Source organism: Pseudorasbora parva, chromosome 18 (assembly GCF_024679245.1).
Source record: "Pseudorasbora parva isolate DD20220531a chromosome 18, ASM2467924v1, whole genome shotgun sequence".
NCBI lineage: Eukaryota > Metazoa > Chordata > Actinopteri > Cypriniformes > Gobionidae > Pseudorasbora > Pseudorasbora parva.
The window spans coordinates 29,473,573-29,493,899 of record NC_090189.1 but is presented as its reverse complement, the minus strand read 5'-3'; the positions used below and the strand labels follow the sequence as shown (position 1 = coordinate 29,493,899).

Below are 20,327 nucleotides of genomic sequence, written 5' to 3'. Positions count from 1 at the left end.
TTAAATGATGGTCCAAAGTCAGGAAAACAAATAAAGGCAATCATGAGATTTATATGCTTTACAATTTATATGCAGGTACAACCCATGAGAAGGCATTTGTCTTTCTTGTCTTCACTTCCCTTTAAAGCTGAACTGGTCTGACAGAACTGTTTTGCCTAAGAGAAGATTTTGTTTACTAGTAAAGTTATAGGATTATAAGCCACAAATAGAAGCAAAGCCATATCAAATTTGCCATTGTTATTGAGAAAACTGCTGAAAATAATTTTCAGAGATATATCTCACCTAATCAAGGCTCTATGATCAGGAACTGCAACCTGCAGAAGACAAAATGAGTCTTTTACTACGTCGCTAGTAATTCAATATTAGGAGTGAAAAAAGTAAAGCATGTTAACCTACCAAGTGCGGTTTATTGATGTTGAATGTCTCCTTATCATATATGATCACTCCACCCAATCCTTTAGGGTTTTCCATGCTCTGGACAGGTGTCTAAATATATACAGTTTTATTTGTTAATGTCATTTATTACACAGCTCTGTGAAATACTTGATTCTGATTGGTCAATCGCGCATTTGTGTTTCTGTATTTGGTTGGATTGTGAGTATTTGCAGTGCATGTGTTGTCAAACTGAGGAATTTTTGTTTCTTAATTTGCTGGTATTTTTATTTGCATTTCACAAGTTTCACACTTACATATAATTAAATAGAGTAAAGGTTATGCGTATTTGGCGTGCTGTTTGGGGGGAGAGCTATGTGATAGGGGTAGTTAGAACTAGGAGTGATGAGATGGGGTGGTGGAGGGATGCTGATAAACTGTCAACGAACAGAAATATATACAGTATATACAGCAGACTTATCTTGGTTAATTGGTTTGATTACCTGAAAGTGCTTCTTTCGTGTAACAATTGCAAGATCTATTCAATTTTTAAAAATAATGATTTCTGCCATTTTGCTGACTTGATATGAAAACATGAACCATTTTACAAACAAACACTATACGGTCAAATATAAAAGGTACCTTAATTTGACCCACTGTGGGTTGATGGGGGTGGCTGAATTCCGAACCCTGCAAACAAATGCAAATAAAACAAATGTTGTAGTCAGCTGGACACAAATTCAGAGTGGGAATTATGAAGTAATTAAGACTTGAAAACCCAAGTCGCTCTATTAATTAATATAATAACATTATTCAATTTATCATATGCAATGACAGTAGCTTGTGGATCAGGGCTTGTTGATTCCATTTGTGCTATAAAGAAATATTTCAACTTTATTTATGTGGTTAAAGCCATTTGACGATGATCTTGATGGATGAACAAGTGTCCAAGAAACGATCAAAGAAGCTAGAAAAACTGCTAAATAATCAAGATTTTGCCAGATAACATAACCACACGCGCAACATGTAGCAGTTCACAAAAGCCACAAAGCTAATAGTGAGGCAACAGTCGGAGTTTTGGCAATCACCTAAACGTAGCAATGTTGTTGTCATTGTCACATACAATAAAAGCTACAGTAATTACTTAATGTTATCAATATCTGCTTTATAGTGGAATAATAAAATAGATTTTGATGGAAATATTTACTATTTGATGAGTAATATACATACCATAACAACGGTACTGATCGACAAATCACAATCACCCCACGGAAGCGCGCCGCCTAACGACAGTCCTCCAAAGATTAGCTATAAAAAAAATCTTTACAGATAAAAAATATAGTACTAGCAAATAATAATAATAAAAAGTGTATCATTGCACCACTTTTTAAATTATACAAATATTGTTAAAATATAAAATAAATGTATATGTATACGATAATTAAGAGCACTGAATCTACATAGTGATTAAGTCTCACATCTTATAGGTTTGCTGCTGATACCGTCTGTGTATGCTTATATTTTCGTGACCAATAATTTGTGTATGATGAGAAGTATGTGTATGTTATGTGTGCTGAATGTTGCACTGGTACAGTCTGTGGAAACATATTTCCTCTCCTGAGGACAATAAAGTATAAATCTGAAATCTGAAATCTGAAAATCTGATAATTATTCTTTAATATAATCATTAAGAACCACAAACTTTTTTTATGACACAACTAATTATGTCTAATACTGTAACAGCGCCTTTTACAGGCATCATCAATATATGAGTAAACAACCGTAAAAGCTGTATGTTTAATTTAATCAAACTTATCTGTCACACGTCCTCTTTGTCTATCACTTCCAGTCATGGTCTAGTCACAGATTGCTGCTGTTTTCATGTCTTCTGTATTTGGGTCGAGGCTTCCATCCTTTAGTTGGTTTCCAAGAGTCTTCTGAAGGTTCTTCCATTATTTTTGGTCTTAAGATCACCATACCAAATATGAAATCTGTAAATAAAAAGTGACTGATTGGTCCATGAAATACATCTGTGCAACTAACTGGCAGTTATCTAGGTATTAATGAAACCGTCACACGCCTGCAGACAGCTCTGATGCAGCTTTTATAAGCCAAACCAAACCACAACAGCACAAACCAAATGAGCAAGCAAAAACATTTCAACAGTTACCTCTATGATTAGTACCAATAAAATAACCTTTAATATGCTATCAATTACCTAATAACAGCAAATGGATGATTAACTCTAGGTTTATTACATTATAATTATCTCAGTTAAACAGCTAAACCCATTTTACACATATTAACATTAATAATTACATTTCAAGCAGAGGCTGAAACTGAAATTATTGTATTTTGTATCATTTCCTTCTGAGAATTCTGGTAATATTTCAATTCCGTAGTGTCTTACATGAGAAACATTTAATACAAAGGTATTAAAATGCTTTTTCCAATTTAATTTTTTTACTTTAATATGACTTCAGAAAATAAATTCAGAAAATAAACAGGAGCCAAATCTCATCTCTGTCCTTGATTGCCTGACAGTTTTTTCTTGAAACTTTGTGCCTTTCAAAGAGTCAACATCTCTGAAGTAAAACTAAGGATGTAATTCTGCCCCAAGACTCAATGAACCAGTTATGGAACTTTGACATATAGTGCAGTTAGGGTCAGATATTAATCCCATTCTGTATCATCTATATAGCGTCTCATAGGCTCTATGGATCGTTTTGAAATGAATAAGTTGATGACTCCAATTCCAAAATGTTTCACTCATATTTGACCATACTGAGAGCCAATCAGGACGAAGTCCAGCCTGCTCTAAGTCCTTTTCCCATACTATCTCAACTGATAACCGTTTACACTGTGTTTTTAAAAGAGAATTATACATTTGTGAAACCAGGCCTCTAGACTCTTTTCCAGGATCGAAGAATCCTGCCAATGGATGCGAAGCTAGTGATGTGTTCCATGGAAGAGATGGAGAGATGTGCCCTCTTGTGTGTGTGTGTGTGTTACATGTTCTGTGCAGGTCTTCCGACTGGATTGGACCGCTTTTCTCACACCCTAGACCTCTTGGCGTCTTTCTAGGACTCCCCTGAAGTCAACACTACCCCAATCTTGGGATTGTCTGATGTATACTGATTAACAACAACAACAACAACATCTCCTATCTATTCTCGTGTGACACATTGTTTAGACTTAATGTCAATCAGTAATATTCCACATGTCCATAATGATGTAAATCATGCCCTTGAAATTGGTATAACTGGTGTGGTAATTTTGTGTAAGGTAGAGTAGAGTCTGGCCTGACACCGCACTGAGAGACTCTGAAGCTGTCTCTACCGATGAAACTGCAAACTACTCTTCAGTAAAATTCTCTCCGGTGATTGAACATCCTGACTCCTGGTCTTCATTTTGCATATCTGGTCTATGGGTCAAAACTGTCAACCCCTAACAGTTTTTGGTGGAGGATGCGCGGGCAATAATTCCTTGGTGACACCCCTGGCAAAACAACAAATAAGGTAGTATTTATTTATTTTATTGTTTGGATAAGGTTATCTGAATGGAAGATTGGTAAAGGGGAACGAGAGAGCTTCACTTTCGATAGGAGTGAGGAGTTAATTATACTTGTGTGATAGTATAAAGCAAAGTCGCTGATAGCGTCGTTACGGTTAACGGTAGCAGACAGTGCATTGAAGCGTACTTAAAAAGGGGGCTCCGGTGGGCATTGAGTGCAGTCACTACCCCTACAGGAGTACGTCCCTGGAACGGTGTGTGAGTCCAGTAGGCATCGCAAACCTGCGCCAGTCTCTTCCATCTCAGATAAAGGGATCCCCTTGTTTAAACAAGTAAAATAGATTCAGGAGTTGTTTGCCAGGGATGCATCTGGAACGAAATCGAGTAGAATAAAATTGTCACGGTTCATGAATTCACTGTCTCCTTCTGTATGTGTTGTGTGGTGTTGTTGGAGGCGTGGTCACTGATTACTCATCACCGATCAACCTCACCTGCTGCACCTCATTTCCGGGCTTATATATTCCTGTGTCTCACTCAGTCTTGTGTCAGATCGTTGCAGTGTGTCTTGTGGGTTCCTGTGTGTTATGTTCTTCGTGGGATTGCTTTGCTCCGGTTCCGGTTCCGCCGACCGCGTCTGCCCTTGTCTCCCTGCTCACGGATCATCTGTGTCTGCCAGCTTTCCCGCACGGACTTTGCTGCCTCACTGCCTGATTACCACTTGAGACCGATCTACCTGACTTTCATGAGAGATACTGTTCTTTGCTACATGACTGAGAGAAATAAATCATTACTATTTTTGCTATTGGATCTTGCAGTTCTTTCTTCCCAGCGCACACGACAGAACGATCTGACCCAAAGATGGATCCAGCGAAACAGATCGAGTTACAGGAGTATTTGACTGCCCACAGTCAGCGGATGGAGCGGCAGGAGGAGCATGTCACTGCCAACGCCCGGGCCGTGCAGGCACTAGTGAAGCAGGTGTCCAAGCTCACGACTCAAATCAAACAGCTGACATCGCCCACTGCGCCCAGCCCGCCGTCCGTTTCCCCAATCCAGCCGCCGCCCCTAACCATCTGGAACCACGCATCCCCACACCAGAGAGATACGCAGGTGAGCCTGAGTTATGCAGACCTTTCTTGACTCGCTGTTCTCTGTTCTTTTCACTCCAGCCGCTTACGTTTGCCACGGAGAAAGCCAAGGTTGCGCTGGTGATCAACCTACTGTCTGGCCATGCGGCAGTCTGGGGAACGGCGGTGTGGGAGAATGACCATCATTGCTGCTCTTCTTTCCGAGCACTCTCAGCGGAACTCAGACGGGTCTTCGACCGTGCCGCTACAGGTCATGAAGCGGCCCGCCAGGTCTCAGAATTATGCCAAGGCAAGGATTCGGCGTCGGATTACATGATCCAGTTTCGGACATTGGCCGCTGAGAGTAAGTGGAACGAAGATTCCAGCATGGGCTGGCTGACCATGTCCAACAGGAAATCTACACCCTGGAACTTCCCCATCGCCTTGACAACCTCATGGAATTAGCGCTACGGGTGGACTCCAGACTAGAGAGGCGAGACCGGCACACCCTTGTCAGAGAGTCTCCTGAGCCTTCCCAGCCGTCGGCGAAAGACACGGTCAGCCCACCCAGCGACACCGAGCCCATGCAGGTGAGTCGAGCTCGGCTTTGCCGGCAGGAGAGAGAGCACCGTAGAGCCGAGGGGCGGTTCATGTACTGTGGTGCGGCGGGGCATTTCCTCCATAATTGCCCTTTAAAGAGATCTAGCCCGGCAGTAGAGAGGAGGCTACTGTCGGGTGGAGCGTTGAGGAAATCCTCGTCTGCAACTCTCTTGCCGGTAAGAGTGCAATGGGCAGACCGGTCACACAGCTGCAAGGTGTTTGTGGACTTGTGGAGCGGAGAGTAATTTTATGGACCGTGCACTGGCCACTTAGCTCCAAATCCCCATGCACTCCCATTGCCGTACACGCACTTAATGGATAGACACTCCCCACCATCACACACACTACAGACCCTGTCACACTCACTATCACGGGCAACCACACAGAGACTCTCACCTTTTACATCACTGACACACCCCTCATGCCCGTCGTCCTCGGTCATCCCTGGTTGGTCAAGCATAACCCCGGGGTTGACTGGGGACGCAGTTCAGTATCTGCTTGGAGTAATCAGTGCTATGCCTCTTGTCTTGTGTCTGCTCGTACGTCTGTGTCTAGTTCTGTGTTACAGGAGGAGGCGGTGAATTTGTCTAACGTGCCCAAGGAGTATCTCGACCTAAAGGAAGTGTTCAGTAAGTCCAGGGCTGCTTCTCTTCCTCCTCATCGTCCCTATGACTGTGCCATAGAGCTTATGCCAAGGGCAAGTTATACTCACTTTCTATTCCAGAAAGGGAGGCCATGGAGAAATATATTTCTGATTCGCCAGCCTCCAAGTTCATCCGCCCCTTTTCTTCTTCAGCGGGGTTCTTTTTTGTGGGTAAGAAGGATGGGTCCCTGCGACCTTGCATTGATTACCGAGGGCTGAACAACATCACGGTAAAGAATACCTATCCTTTGCCGTTGATGTCTTCAGCCTTTGAGAGGTTGCAAGGAGCATTCATATTCACAAAACTGGATTTACGTAATGCTTATCATTTGGTCCGCATAAGAGAGGGGGATGAATGGAAGGGACATGTCTCTCCAGGAACATATCCAGCACTTTCGACTAGTGCACGTTCGACTAGTGCTCCAGAGGTTGCTAGCGAATGGGCTTTTTGTCAAGGCGGAGAAATGTGCTTTCAATGCACAGTCTGTTCCGTTCCTTGGACACATCGTCTCGTCCGAGGGAATGCGCATGGATCTCGACAAGGTTAAGGCTGTGATAGATTGGCGAACCCCAGATTCCCGCAAGGCCCTGCAGAGGTTCCTGGGGTTTGCCAATTTTTATCGACGTTTTATTCGTAATTTCAGCCAACTAGCCGCGCCTCCCCCAAAGGGACGTTCAGGTGGTCTGGTGCAGCCGAAACTGCATTTACCAACCTCAAGAACCGCTTTGTTTCGGCTCCCATTCTCATCGCCCCTGATCCATCATGTCAGTTTGTGGTGGAGCTGGACGCTTCAGAGGTGGGGGTAGGATTGGTTCTTTCCCAGCGCTCTCCCTCGGACGACAAGATGCATCCGTGCGCGTTTTTGTCTCACCGTTTATCGCCAGCTGTAACTATGACATTAGTAACAGAGAACTGTTGGCAGTTAAGCTCGCATTGGAGGAATGGCGTCATTGGTTAGAGGGAGCGGGGGTTCCTTTTATCGTTTGGACTGACCATAAGAATCTGGAATATATCAGATCTGCCAAAAGACTCAACTCGAGGCAGGCTCGGTGGGCTCTTTTTTTCGGACGTTTTGATTTTACTCTATTGTACCGCCCGGGTTCCAAGAACATCAAACCCGATGATTTATCTCGCGTTTTTGACCGCTCCGAACACCCGTCTACTCCCGAGTGCATTTTGCCATCCGGGAGTCAATAGAACCAAATTTTTGGTACAGCAACGGTTTTGGTGGCCTGGTATGGCTCGTGACATCCGGGAATTTGTTTTGGCTTGTTCAGTTTGCGCCATGGCTAAGACTTCCAATCGCTCCCCAGATGGGTTACTCCATCCGCTGTCTGTTCCTTCAAGACCCTGGTCCCATATCGCTCTAGATTTTGTTACCGCCCTCCCGCCCTCCCAGGGCAAGACGGTCGTTTTGACCGTCGTGGACCGGTTCTCGAAAATGGTTAATTTTATTCCCTTGCCTAAATTACCTTCCGCCAAGGAGACAGCGGTGGCTGTCGTAGACCACGTCTTTCGCTTACATGGCCTTCCGACAGACGTGGTTTCTGACAGGGGGCCCCCATTTGTATCCAAATTTTGGCGTGAATTCTGTAATTTACTGGGGGTCAGTTAGTTAGTCAGTTAGTTAGACAGTTAGTCTGTCTTCGGGTTTCCATCCCCAGAGCAATGGTCAAACTGAATGAGCCAACCAAGATCTTGAGCGAGTGTTACGATGTATCGCTGCCAAGAACCCTTCCTCTTGGAGCCAACTGATTTCTTGGGTTGAGTACGCTCACAAAAATAAGACCCAAATTGGTAAGGACCAGTATATATGACCAGGAGTAAAAAGATACTTTGTGGTATCTTAGAACTCACTTCTATTCTATTAAAAACTAATTTGAGGATAAAAATAAGATTCATTGCCTTACGCTGCTAAAAACCAAATAGGCGTCAGATGAACCCAAATTTATAGCCGTTTGCGTTTGCTGTAAAATGGGAGGTGTACCAATTAAATCAATCCCCAATGGGGCTAATGAGTGGTACGACCTAGATGCACGTGACAGAATAGCAAAATTAAAGGAAGTGCAGGTGGGCCATGATCTTGGAGGTTTTAATAAGGGGCTGGGAAAGTCTTGTGACAAAGTAGAAAATGCTGCCAGGTCCCTTCCTCCCTCTATCCCAACTGACTCTTATCAGGAAGTGCAGGTGGCCCCCACTCAGGGATCCACCCTGCTTCCTGATAACAGAGAGGAGGGACCGTATGAAAAGGCACGCCCAATATTGAATGCACAGGTTGAAATCCCTCCCCCATACAACCCAGAGGTTCTTTCTGCACAAGCAAAAAGTAAATTAACCACAGGGGTCAAGAATATCAGATTGTCCTCTGTTGAGGCATATAAACCCAGAAAAACAGTCTTTGCCGCCCCGATCTGACATTCGGAGTGGAACGACCAGAACACTGAAATGGGGGCTGGGCATGAATATGGGTCATTGACCAGACTAACCCCAGCTGAGAAAAATAGTTTGCTTGCAGGGTTAGAACACTCAGACGAGAGGTATGTATTAACTCATTTTAGTTAAGGGAATAACATAGTTTAATATGAAAAAGTGGTGAAGTATCCCTTTAAGTATATTTTGTGGTATTATTAGGGTCATTCTGTGTTAATTCAACCAGAGGTACCCAGGGATTTGTTTTATTTAAATTTAGGACATTTAGTTTCTCTTTGCTGTTTTATTTTTGTATTATATATGTTGTAGCTCTTAAGGTGTTGTGGAGTCAAATAAGGTATATTGTGGAGTTAAACAAGGATAATAAATGGAAAAAGGGACAACAAACAACAGTGTAAGTAAGTAATTTCAATTTTCAAGCGGGCTGCTATCAGCTTTTATGTTGTTTAAGTTTCCTTTCAGTCAGTACTCTCCGAGTTACGTCAGTACTGAAAAAATGGGGGTTTCGCTTAGAAAGCAAGCTGCGGAATTTGCATAATTCAACTCCGCCCCACTGCGTGGGTATAAATGCCGTTGCATTGCAGTCTCACATTTATGTTTCTGCTTCGGAGCCGAGTTCAACTTGCCTATCTTAGCAATTATCTTTTTCAAGACGAGTGTCTCCCCAGACTGTTGGTGATACGGCGCATTCCAGCGAGTTCCGCATTCCTGTCGATCTGTGCAGTGGTCTGTACAAGTGTGTGTGTTCTCAGCACTCTTCCTGTGCTCTGATCCTGGGTGCGCTCGTCAGGTTAGTCCGCTTGACGGGCATGAGCACTTGGTATGCTTGGGCTTAGTGCATCCTCTGCGGGCGTTCATGGATGCGTCATGTTCTCACTGCGGGAACATAACCATCGCAGTGTTGAGATCGAGACTCAATGATCTCCATGCAGGAGCGTGAGTCCCACTCCACAAGAGGCAGTACTTTGGCTGGTGGTCAGAGTGATCTGAGGGTGATGGTGTGGAGCAACCCGACGAACGTTCCTCAGGCCACACCCCCCTTTGGTGCTTCCAGATGAAGGCGCTGGTGTTTCCCGTCCTGGGCCAAGCATCTCCTAGCAGAGGTTGTCTCAGTGGAGTGTGGACGCCATTGTCCTGGCTTACCAGGTTCAAGGCTTGCCATACCCCCTTGGGGTTAAAGCACACTCCACCAGGAGCATAGCTTCCTCTTGAGCTCTAGCGCATGGCGCCTCGCTGTCAGACATCTGTAGAGCTGCAGGCTGGGTGACACCCAACACATTCGCCGGATTCTATAATCTCTGAGTGGAGCCATTGCCCTCTCGTGTACTCGCCCCAGATGGCCAGGCTCAGATGTCTTCGCTTGCTGCGCCATTCCACTCCACGGACTGGATGCGTGCACTTATTCACTCAGGTGAGCCTCCCCGAAGGCCCTGAGTTCCTCCAGCACTGTTGACGCAGGCACCAGAGTGCATGCCTGAGTGTTCCCAGCCCTCGTGTCTGGCCAGGTGCCCCGTGTGCATGGTTCCCCGCAGGCCAACCGTCACATGTATTTTCCACAGTAAGTCTCCCTGAGCGTGTGTCTTCCCTTAACAAGACCCTTGCCACACCTGGGGTTGAATTATTCCATCTGCAGCTGGATACTCCAGGTTCTTCAGTATGCAGCCCATACGTGGGTAATATGTTTAGTCCATTTCTCCAAATGGGATATGCTTCCCAGTGTACCTTGGTAGCTGAGCCGGCCCCTCATGTTAAATTCCGAGGCAGGGTGCTCAGGTCAGCCCAGGATGCTGGAAGACAGCCGCTGTGGCGTGATTAGACTGGGACCCCCATTTCGAGTGTACTGACTGAAAGGGAAAGTATTGGTTACGTATGTAACCCTCGTTCCCTGAAGGAAGGGAACAGAGATGTTACGTCCTCATGCCACATCCACTGTCCCACTGGTATGGCCGGGGCGGTCTGCCTCGGCTCATCAGCAGGTAATATAAATGCGAAAAACCTGGGCATGTTAGGATATTTCAAATATGAGATATATATGTAAAAATATGTATTAAACATACATAAACATATATAATATATTAAATAAATTGTTCCATATTATATCATAAATATATGCAATTGTTCTAATTTATAATATGTTTCATATATGTTTTTACTTTATATGAGCATATATTGCATATATTGGTATTTCATACTAGGGATGTCCCGATCCGATCACGTGATCGGAAATCGGGCCCGATCACGTGATTTCAGACTCGATCGGAATCGGACGTCACATCCCGATCAGGACTCGGATATATATGTATATTCTTGGGTGAGAGACAAAGTGAGCACTTGCACCGCGGTTCATCTCACATCTGATGACGCATCAATAATATGGGTTGTAACCAAGCCTGCAGTCTCCCTCTCATTTACTGAAGCTTTCGCGCCTCGATCGCCCCCCGGTGACCGGTCCCAGTATAGCCGCCCCTCAGTGATTTCTAATGGACGCGAGGCAAACTAAATAATAAAATTACACTTCAAAATGTTTTCCCCAAAGTTAGTTTGTCACTGAAGGCAGTTATCATCACGATGATTTCATTTCAGGTGTTTGTTTTAAAAATAAGTTTAGTTTGAGTTAGTTATTTGATGCTATAAAAACGGGGGGTGTGACGTCATGATTGACAGCTGAGACTGACGGCTTCTCTGAGTGAAGTTGTCACTGAGGCACTAACGGACTTTTTTCGAAATTTTTGGGAGCAGATTAGAGCTTTAGCTTTAATTCCCACATTTCCATAACTGTTTATTTCACACCAACATAATTAATTGTTCTGCATCTGCGAGAGAGTGGGCGGGCTTTTGATATCGCAGCTATACTTCCTGCTCTATTTCCTGCGCTCTACTGCGCAACTCCGGTCCCGAAATCGCTACTGCGCAGACTCGGTCCCAAGATGTCCGCGCCATGCAAGGCCGCCTGAAAGCTTCAAATCTGCCAAGCGGAAACGGATGATGTCGAGTCGTCCATATTTTTTTACGGTCTATGGTTGTAACTTGAAAATAATGCTTTATGTATGTTTCTGTTGATGGATACACGTGCTGGCTCCTCAGTGATGCATTACAACAGCGCTAATAAAAGAAAAACGTGTGCAAAACGGTCTATCGGTGTAAACTTTGTTCAATTCATGTGAGTGTTGCCGTATAGGGCTTGGGCGTCATTACTTGGCGTGGCGGCCATGTTGATGGCATCCTTTACTACTACTCGGACTACTGCGCACTGTTTATAGACGTACTCCCTCTCAGTCGTGTGTCTTAATTTGATTATTTTGGCGTTATTTCAACTATGGTAAACCGTTGCTGCATTTTGGGGTGTAACAACGCAACACATAATCACCATGGGAAATGTCGAAAATGGATTAACTTTCCACCGCTTTCATGCTTGGAGGCGCAACCACGGACAAGAACTAATAACAGTACGATGTGCAAAAAGCAAGAATTGTCACACAATCAGATGGTTTTTTTTTGTGTTTATTTGCAAGTAGTGCAACCTGAGAACACAGAAATGTGGAATGCTTCAAGGTAAAAGGTTACAAATAAAAAATGAACACAGGAGTGCAAGTTGTTGCACTTTATATAACGGAGTGCACTTTAGATAACAATAATAAATACACTTTAAAAATAAATAAATTCTTTCAATACTATATAAGCAAATAAATAGGTATCTATAAAATAAAGACAAAAGACACAGAAAATGGAGGAAGTGCAAATTATAAATATAGTAAACAATAACATTGCAATAACAAATAAAAACGGAGGCAGAGCAATTTCTTATATAATAAAAATAATAATAATAATATATACGTTTCGGTTAGACTTTATTTCGATAGTCCACTTTAAACATTCTACTAACTGTACGTTTTCAACAGCATGTCAACTAACACTAATTAGAGTATTAACTGTACTGTTAGTAGACTGGTAGGTTATGGTTATATGTGTTGGGTTCGGGTTAGTAGAATAAGTTGAATTGTAGTTGCAAAGTTACTTATAGTCAGTAGAATGTCTGTTGGGGACCAACAAAATAAAGCTTTCGTCGTCGTCGGTGCTCCGCTCTTTCTTTGGAAATTCATGTGGATCCAAAACTTTAATAGTTCCGATTTTGTCTCTATAGCGGTCCCTGCCTTCCCTATTTAACGTATCCCGGTAAATTCCACATCCGTTTAGGGATTTTAACATGTTTTTTCATTCTCCCAACTCTGCTTCTCCTCATTCGACTTGCTGTATGTTTACATTCGCGAGGCCATCAACATGGCCGCGACGTCCCAGAATGCAACGCGGCGCCCAAGCCCTATTGTCGAATACGAGTAGTCATTTTCACAGTCATTACCCGGGTATATTCGCCAGAAGACGCGAATGAGAATGCACGCGCTGATCTGTCTCTGTGCATCATCTGAAGGCGCGCACTCGTCTCACAGCGGGCAAATATTGAGTTCTCTTTCAAGTCTTACGCTTAAACGGACCAACTCACACAAGAAGTATGTCAACATGTCCATCTTGATGAGTATCCAAGCAGATATAGTCTGAATATGCCTAAAGAGGACTTTATACAGTCGAGAAAGACGACGCAGAGCCTTCCATTAGGTCTTAAAGGGGCAGTAGCCTTTACTGCGGTCTGTCTGATTAATGTCAAACAGAAGAGAAGGAATCACTCACTGCTCTTGATTGAATAGCTTTTGTAAGGATTAGTCTTTAATTTAAACAGTTAAATATGCAGCTATTTTACATTTGATTAGCCTACTTTATTCAATTTCTCTACCTAAAAACTAATGTTAGACCTATAAAAACCTGAAAAGCATTGTTAATTACACTTCAAATATTTTTTCCCCAAAGTTAGTTTATGTCATTGTACATTTACATTTAGCAGACGCTTTTATCCAAAGCGACTTACATTGCATTCAATGTACACATTTTCACACTATAGTCAGTACTTGCTTTCCCTGGGAATCAAACCCATGACCTTGGCGTTGCTAGCGCCACGCTCTACTGGTTGAGCTACAGGAAAGCTCTTTGTAGGCAGTTATCGTCACAATTATTTCATTTCAAGTGTTAGTTTTTTAAATAAGTTTAGTTTTAGTTAGTTGTTTGATGCTATAGAAAACGGCTGTGTGATGTCATGATTGACAGCTGAGATCGACGTCTTCTCTGAGTGAAGTTGTCACTGAGGCACTAACAGACTTTTTTTCGGGACTTTTGGGAGCAGATTATTTAATTAAATTTAATTTCCATAACGTTTATTTCACACCAACATAATTAATTGTTCTGCATCTGTGAGAGTATGGGTGTGCTTTTGATATCGCCGTTGTACTTCCTGCTCTGCGCAACTCTGGTCCCGGACTTTTTTATATTTACTGTTGCACTAAAATCCAAAAGTGAAGAATTTATGTTATTTATTACTTGATTGTTCAAGCTACCTCACAGAAGTGCTCTATTTGTTAGAGTTGTTGAGTGTTAAAATAAGGTGAATAAAATAAAAAATAAGGAACATCCTGGTTCGTTTTTTTGCTCTTCTTTATTCTTTTTTTAATGTATTATAGAAGTATCGGATCGGGACTCGGTATCGGCAGATACTCAAAATCAAATGACTCAGACTCGGACTCAAGGGCAAAAAAACCTGATCGGGACATCCCTAGTATATGCATATATATTACATTTCCGTATGGGTAAACATTACAGGAAATTAGATCTAACGGGACTGGGTTAGGCACCTCTGAGGCAGCCCATTTTCAAACGAAACTGTTTCTTGTATCATTTCAGTAGATTTGATTTTCTGTCCCTGTATTGTCTTCCATGGGAAACATTTAATCCAAATGTGTCAAACATGCTTTTGCAACTTTACTAAGACTTCAGAAAATGAATTAGCTATTTATATAGCACTTTACTATGTAGCCTACTAATTTACACCCAAAGCGCTTTACAATCATATCAGGGATATCTTTTCAACCACATCCAGTGTGCAGAATCTATGACAACAGCCACAGAACAATGGTGCCAATGCAAGCGCTCACCACACACCAACTATAGGTGATGACTGAGACTGAAAGAGCCAATTCAGTGGGTGGGGATTATTTGGAGCGTTTTTGATAAATGTTAGGTTTTTTTTGTTTTTTTATGACCACAGAGTCAGGATATTGGTTTAACGTCTCACCCAAAGGACGGTGCTTGTTACGCAATATAATGTCCCATGCAGTCACTAAACTGGGACATTAGGACACACACAGACCACAGGGTTAGCGCCCCCCTGCTGGCCTTACTAACACCTCTCATCTGGGTACTAACCAGGCTCAACCCTGCTTAGCTTCAGTGGGCGACGATGATTTGGCTAATGATTATAAAGGAGAAAAGGAGCCACTCAGGAATTCTGATTTCTGTTTCTCTGTGCCTTTCAAACAGTACAACATTAAAGTGAAGGCCTGATTCTGCCACAGGACTCAGAGCTGCTGAGTCAAGCTAAAATGGAACATGTTCATATATAAGTATGAACATGTTTACAATTTTTTTTTGCCTGGTTTAAATGTAATATGTTAAATTTGAATGCAATTAAGCTATAATGCTTGCAACTATATATGTGGTATCAAGACATACTCAAGATTAGGGACTTTCCCTATGGCCAATGAAATACATATTTTAGTGCATCGTTTTTGAACCAAGACATTTAAAATACATTTTAACGATTTTAATTTTTGTTTTAAGAGATATAACTATTATGGTCCATTTTAACCAGAGCAACTTCAAATTTCAAATATCTTCAAACAAAATTTCTAAAATATAATTTCTTAAATTATAAAAAATAATTTTTATCCAACATTTTTTTTTTTTTTCATTCACCAATAAATTATTGATTACATATTATATGGTTTTATTTGTAAACCATTTTATAAGCGTACAACAGTGTCAACAAAGGACCATGCAATGCAATGAAATCTGATTGGTCAAAAAGCCCACTCAACATCCACTATGTTCTGATTGGCTGAGCTCACAGCATTGGACAGAAAATACTTATTACTTTCATTTTGTTTATTTATTTGGAAATTAAAAAGTTTGTTGAACGTTCGCCGGTTTTTAGCACAGAACACATGCTGGGTTAAATTAACCCAGTGGCATTTTAACCCAGCAGGCTGGGCTGTTGAGAAAACCCAAAATGTAGTCAATTTTTTTTTACCATTAATGGATTTGCTATTCTGGGTTATTCTTGCTGGGTTGTTCTTAAAAAATCTCCTGTGCATTAGCCTAGTGTAAAACTAGACAATCATGAAAGAACAAATGAAGAATGAATGTTTAGACTGTTAAAACAATCGTTTTTATTGCTTGACAAATACAATACACAAATGTGTTCAAATTGGCAACAATGACAACTAGAAACCTAATATATTTTGTCAATTTATTCACGTTGAAATCGAACTTTTATTTTGACGGGTTGCCGTGACTTTTGAGTCTCTGTGTTCATGACCTATTCTTGCTACATGTTGTGGCTCATGGCTCGTTGAGACTGTTTGTGAACACGTAATGCACTGTGTTTATAAAGTATCTTCTTATTAAACTGTTTGTGCACTTACAAAGTTCTCAATGCTTCGGTTTGCACGTAGGGACCCTCATTATGCTACTGTGTTAGTGTGAAGCTATTTTTAACATTGCTAGTGGTATTAACTAGCGATTTAATTTTACTTCCCTGTGCCCCATAGACAAGCGTTATAAGCTGATCTGTTTTTAGAGATAAACTCTTTACATTCAATTTTCATGAAAACGCATCCCAGAGAACGACCTACTCTGTAACCATCTGTTAACTACCCCTAGGGTCATTTCTCACTGGAGTTGTCCTTTAAGTTGGGCAGAGTGAGAGCGTGTGACAAACCTTGAAAGCAGGGGCGTAGCACCAAATTTTGGGCCCTGGGTACAAACCATCTTGCTGGGCCCCCGTACCATGTATGTGTATGTATAGAAAACTGACTTCTAAGGCCCCCCCCCTGCCTCGGGCCCTGGTTACTCAGTACCCTTTATCCCCCCAGTCCCACGCCCCTGCTTGAAAGCGTGTGTCTCACGCCAAATGGGTGAGATTTGGCAACTTTTGAAATGAATGTATTGGCTAAGCTGTAAATGAAACTGCAAACACAGGATGTAGGCTAATGTTGAGCCAAACCAAAAACCAAACTCAGCAAAACCACTGCTGATTAAGCACGCAAACAATAAAACATATCAACGTTTCCTCTCTGATTAGTACCCATAAAATAATACGTAATATGCTATTGGTCGCCTTATAACAACTGCATGATTAACTGAAGGTTTATAACAATAATGATCTAACACATCTCTCTGTAAGGATCAAGTGTGCCTGCAGATCTGATTTAGCTAGTTCAGCTGAGTTTGATCAGGGTTGATCAAACTTAGCAGGAAAGTAGATCTCAAGGAAATGGGTTAGGCACTGCTGAGCTCTCAGCCCATTTTCAGCTGAGAGGCTGAAACTAAAACTGTTTCATATATCATTTCAATAGATACGATTTTCCGTTTCTGTACTGCATGAAAAACATTTAAAGGGATAGTTCACTTTAAATGAAAATTCTGTCATCCTTTACACACCCTCAAGTTGTTTCATACCTGTATGGATTTTCTTCAGCTGAACACAAGGGAAGATATTTTGAAGAATGTCGGTAACTAAAACAGTTAACTGGAGCCATTGACTTCTATAGTATTTTTTTTTCTTCCAACTATGGAAGTCAATGGCTCCAGTTAACAGTAAGTTAAAAGTAGCTGTCAGTTTGTCAGATTCTGAAATGTCTCCTTATGGACTTGCTCGCAGTTTTAGCACTCGCTTGCATTTCAAACTGTTTAGCCCAATTATCATTTTTTCAATTATCAAGGTCAAAAATCTATATAGCACATTATTATTATTATTAGAACCTTTATTTCAAGTACAAGAAGTACATTGAGATTAAGAATCTCTTTTACAAGAGCATCCCAAGAGTGACAGCAACAAATCTCACGTGGATTTAACAGATAACATTTATACATACATATTTACAAAAAAATAAAAAATTACATAACTAGTCAACAACATCTACAAGCCGATGTTTCTCTCTCCATGTCATTTACCATCACTTTAAAAATGTCCAGTGACACCCTCTCCCTGTTTCAATGACACTTGCAAGTTATTCCAAGCAGAGGGAGCAGCAAATGTAAATGCCTTTTTTCCTAATTCAGTACATACCCTTGGAACAGACAGAAGGAAGAATTCCTGGGACCGAAGGCTATAGCTACCAACATGTTTTTTTACTGATGTAAATATTAAAGGGGGGGTGAAACACTCAGTTTCAGTCAATCTCATGTCAATCTTGAGTACCTATAGAGTAGTATTGCATCCTTCATATCTCCGAAAAGTCTTTAGTTTTATCATATTTATAAAAGAAATATGGGCTGTACCGAGTCTTTCCGGAAAAAACCGAGCGCCTGGAGGCGTATCGTGTGGGCGGAGCTAAAGAATGACAAGCGCGCAAAGCGGTGACGTCCTCAAGCGTGGAGAAACCCATCTATCTCAGCTAATACAGATAATGATCCACAATCAAATCTGAGGCTGAAATAAATTGAACAGGAGAAACGGCAACATCAGGATGTCCGTCTCTGTGGTATGTACTGTATTTAGGGGCCTTTGTGTGCAGTTTATGAGGACATGATTCGGTTTATGGACTATTGTATGTGACTAGACCTTAGAGGTAGCAAGCAAAACGGTTTTGCACGTCAGAGTCAGAATAGTGTAACGTTATACATAGAACAACAATGGAGTAACCGTTAGCGCATTTGAATGACGAAGCACGCGATCGTATCGTTTACTGATGTTTACTCATGCGATGGTAGCCAATAGCAGAGACATTTGAAGTTGATTTACTCACCGGCATCTTCCAAAGCAGGACCGCTCTGTCAAAAACACACTTCTTTGGTATGATTTGGTGAAGTCCTGTGACAGCAGTGACCGTGGAAATCCACTTTGCGACGCGACTGAAGCGATGCCTTGAAGCTTCCCGTCATTTCTGCGTTCAAATCGGTTCAAATGCAGCACTGCCTTCCCGGAATGCTGTGCTGAAGCGTTGAAGTCGCTCGACGTCACCCATAGGAATAAAGTGGAGCGCGGCGCGACATAAGTGTTCACAGACGACTGGATCTGCACCTGAGAGACTGTTTACAGCGTGCATTTCCTCTCTCTCCCTCTAGTCACGCGCGCGCACCCTACCGGGAGAAGAGCCCATATGGCCCATACAAGGACCTTCCGCTCTATTTAACGTCAAGTAGACCCATACTCGAAAAAAACTCGCCGAAACTTGTGAGAAACCGGAAGGAGTATTTTTGACACAGAAATACTCCATCAAACGTCCAACATTAGTTTTTGAAACTTTGTCTATGTTTAGGATGGGAATCCAAGTCTTTAAAGGTGTAAAAAGCTCAGTATGCATGAAACAGCATTTCACCCCCCCTTTAAGATAAGAAGGAAGTAGACACAGAATAGGTTTATAAATAAAAATATGCCAGTGTTTTAGTCTACGGATTGGACAAAGCAGACCATCCAACCGGAGCTTACGACACACAATGATGAGAGGGATTTAAGGCTACATAGGCCTGGCAGAGAGACAAAAAAGAAAATGTATTTTTCAAAAAGAGGAAACTGATGGTATTTTACAGGAGGTGGAGCTAAACAAACATAAGTTTCAGCAGATATTGCTGGAGGATATTGCTATAAAACTAACGGCAAGCAGGGGCATTAAAAGTTCAGGGAAGGAGGTCAGGAAGAAGTTGTAGGACTTTGCAAACCTCAAGGGAAACGCAAAGATCAACAATGAGCAAAAGAGGAGGTGGGCCCAATGACTCCTCAGTTACACCAGAATAAGATAAGACACTGTCAATACTTGCCCTCAGATGGGATTTGTGGGGGGTTTGAGCTCCATGGAGTAGTAGGGATGCCTGAATCTGAACCAGGAGCAATCTGCTTCACCTCCCATTGGCAGACTATCTCCCAGTCCTCGCAACAGCCCACCCATTTTAGAGCCTCCAACTTCCATCGTCAGACCACAACACCTCAGTGGTTTGAGAATGTGTGGTTGTAGTAAAGATGTAGTGCAGCTGGAGAGGGAGAAGATGTCCTAAAAAAAATCCGAAAAACGATGTCCCATCTTTCGGATGAGACGTTAAACCGAGGTCTCGACTCTCTGTGGTCATTAAAAATCCCAGGATGTCCTTAGATAAAGAGTAGGGGTGTAACCCCGGCATCCAGGCCAAATTTGCCCATTGGCCCCCTGTCCATCATGGCCTTCTAATAATCCCCCTCTCTTGATTGGCTTAATCACTCGGTCTCCTCTCCACCAATCAGCTGGTGTGTGGTGGGCGTTCTGGCGCAATATGGCTACCGTCGCATCATCCAAGTGGATGCTGCACATTGGTGGTGGTTGAGGAGATTCCCCCATATAAAGCGCTTTGAGTGCCTAGAAAAGCGCTATATAAATGTAATTAATTATTATTAAAAGACATCAGCTTTCAGCAGCAGCTCACTGACCTCAGAAGGCCAAGCTGGCTTTAGAAGAGAGGAGACTGGCACTGGAGGAGATGAGGTTTGCAAAGCCCTCCATTTCAGTGCCAATTATCTTTCCAGATGATTTAGGTAATATTGCTGGTTATTCCTGACTAATTATATGTT

At 42.2% G+C, this 20,327-nt stretch overlaps 1 long non-coding RNA gene across 1 annotated transcript; it reads right to left on the bottom strand.

The window, feature by feature from the left end:
* Positions 1 to 394: 394 nt before the first annotated feature.
* On the bottom strand, positions 395 to 18,862 carry LOC137046889 (uncharacterized). The gene is made up of 4 exons (XR_010899109.1): positions 18,535 to 18,862; positions 1,603 to 2,363; positions 1,015 to 1,062; positions 395 to 486 (listed from the first exon to the last, which is right to left on the bottom strand). It is a non-coding gene; the product is annotated as an uncharacterized lncRNA (long non-coding RNA).
* Between the last annotated feature and the right edge of the window lie 1,465 nt (positions 18,863 to 20,327).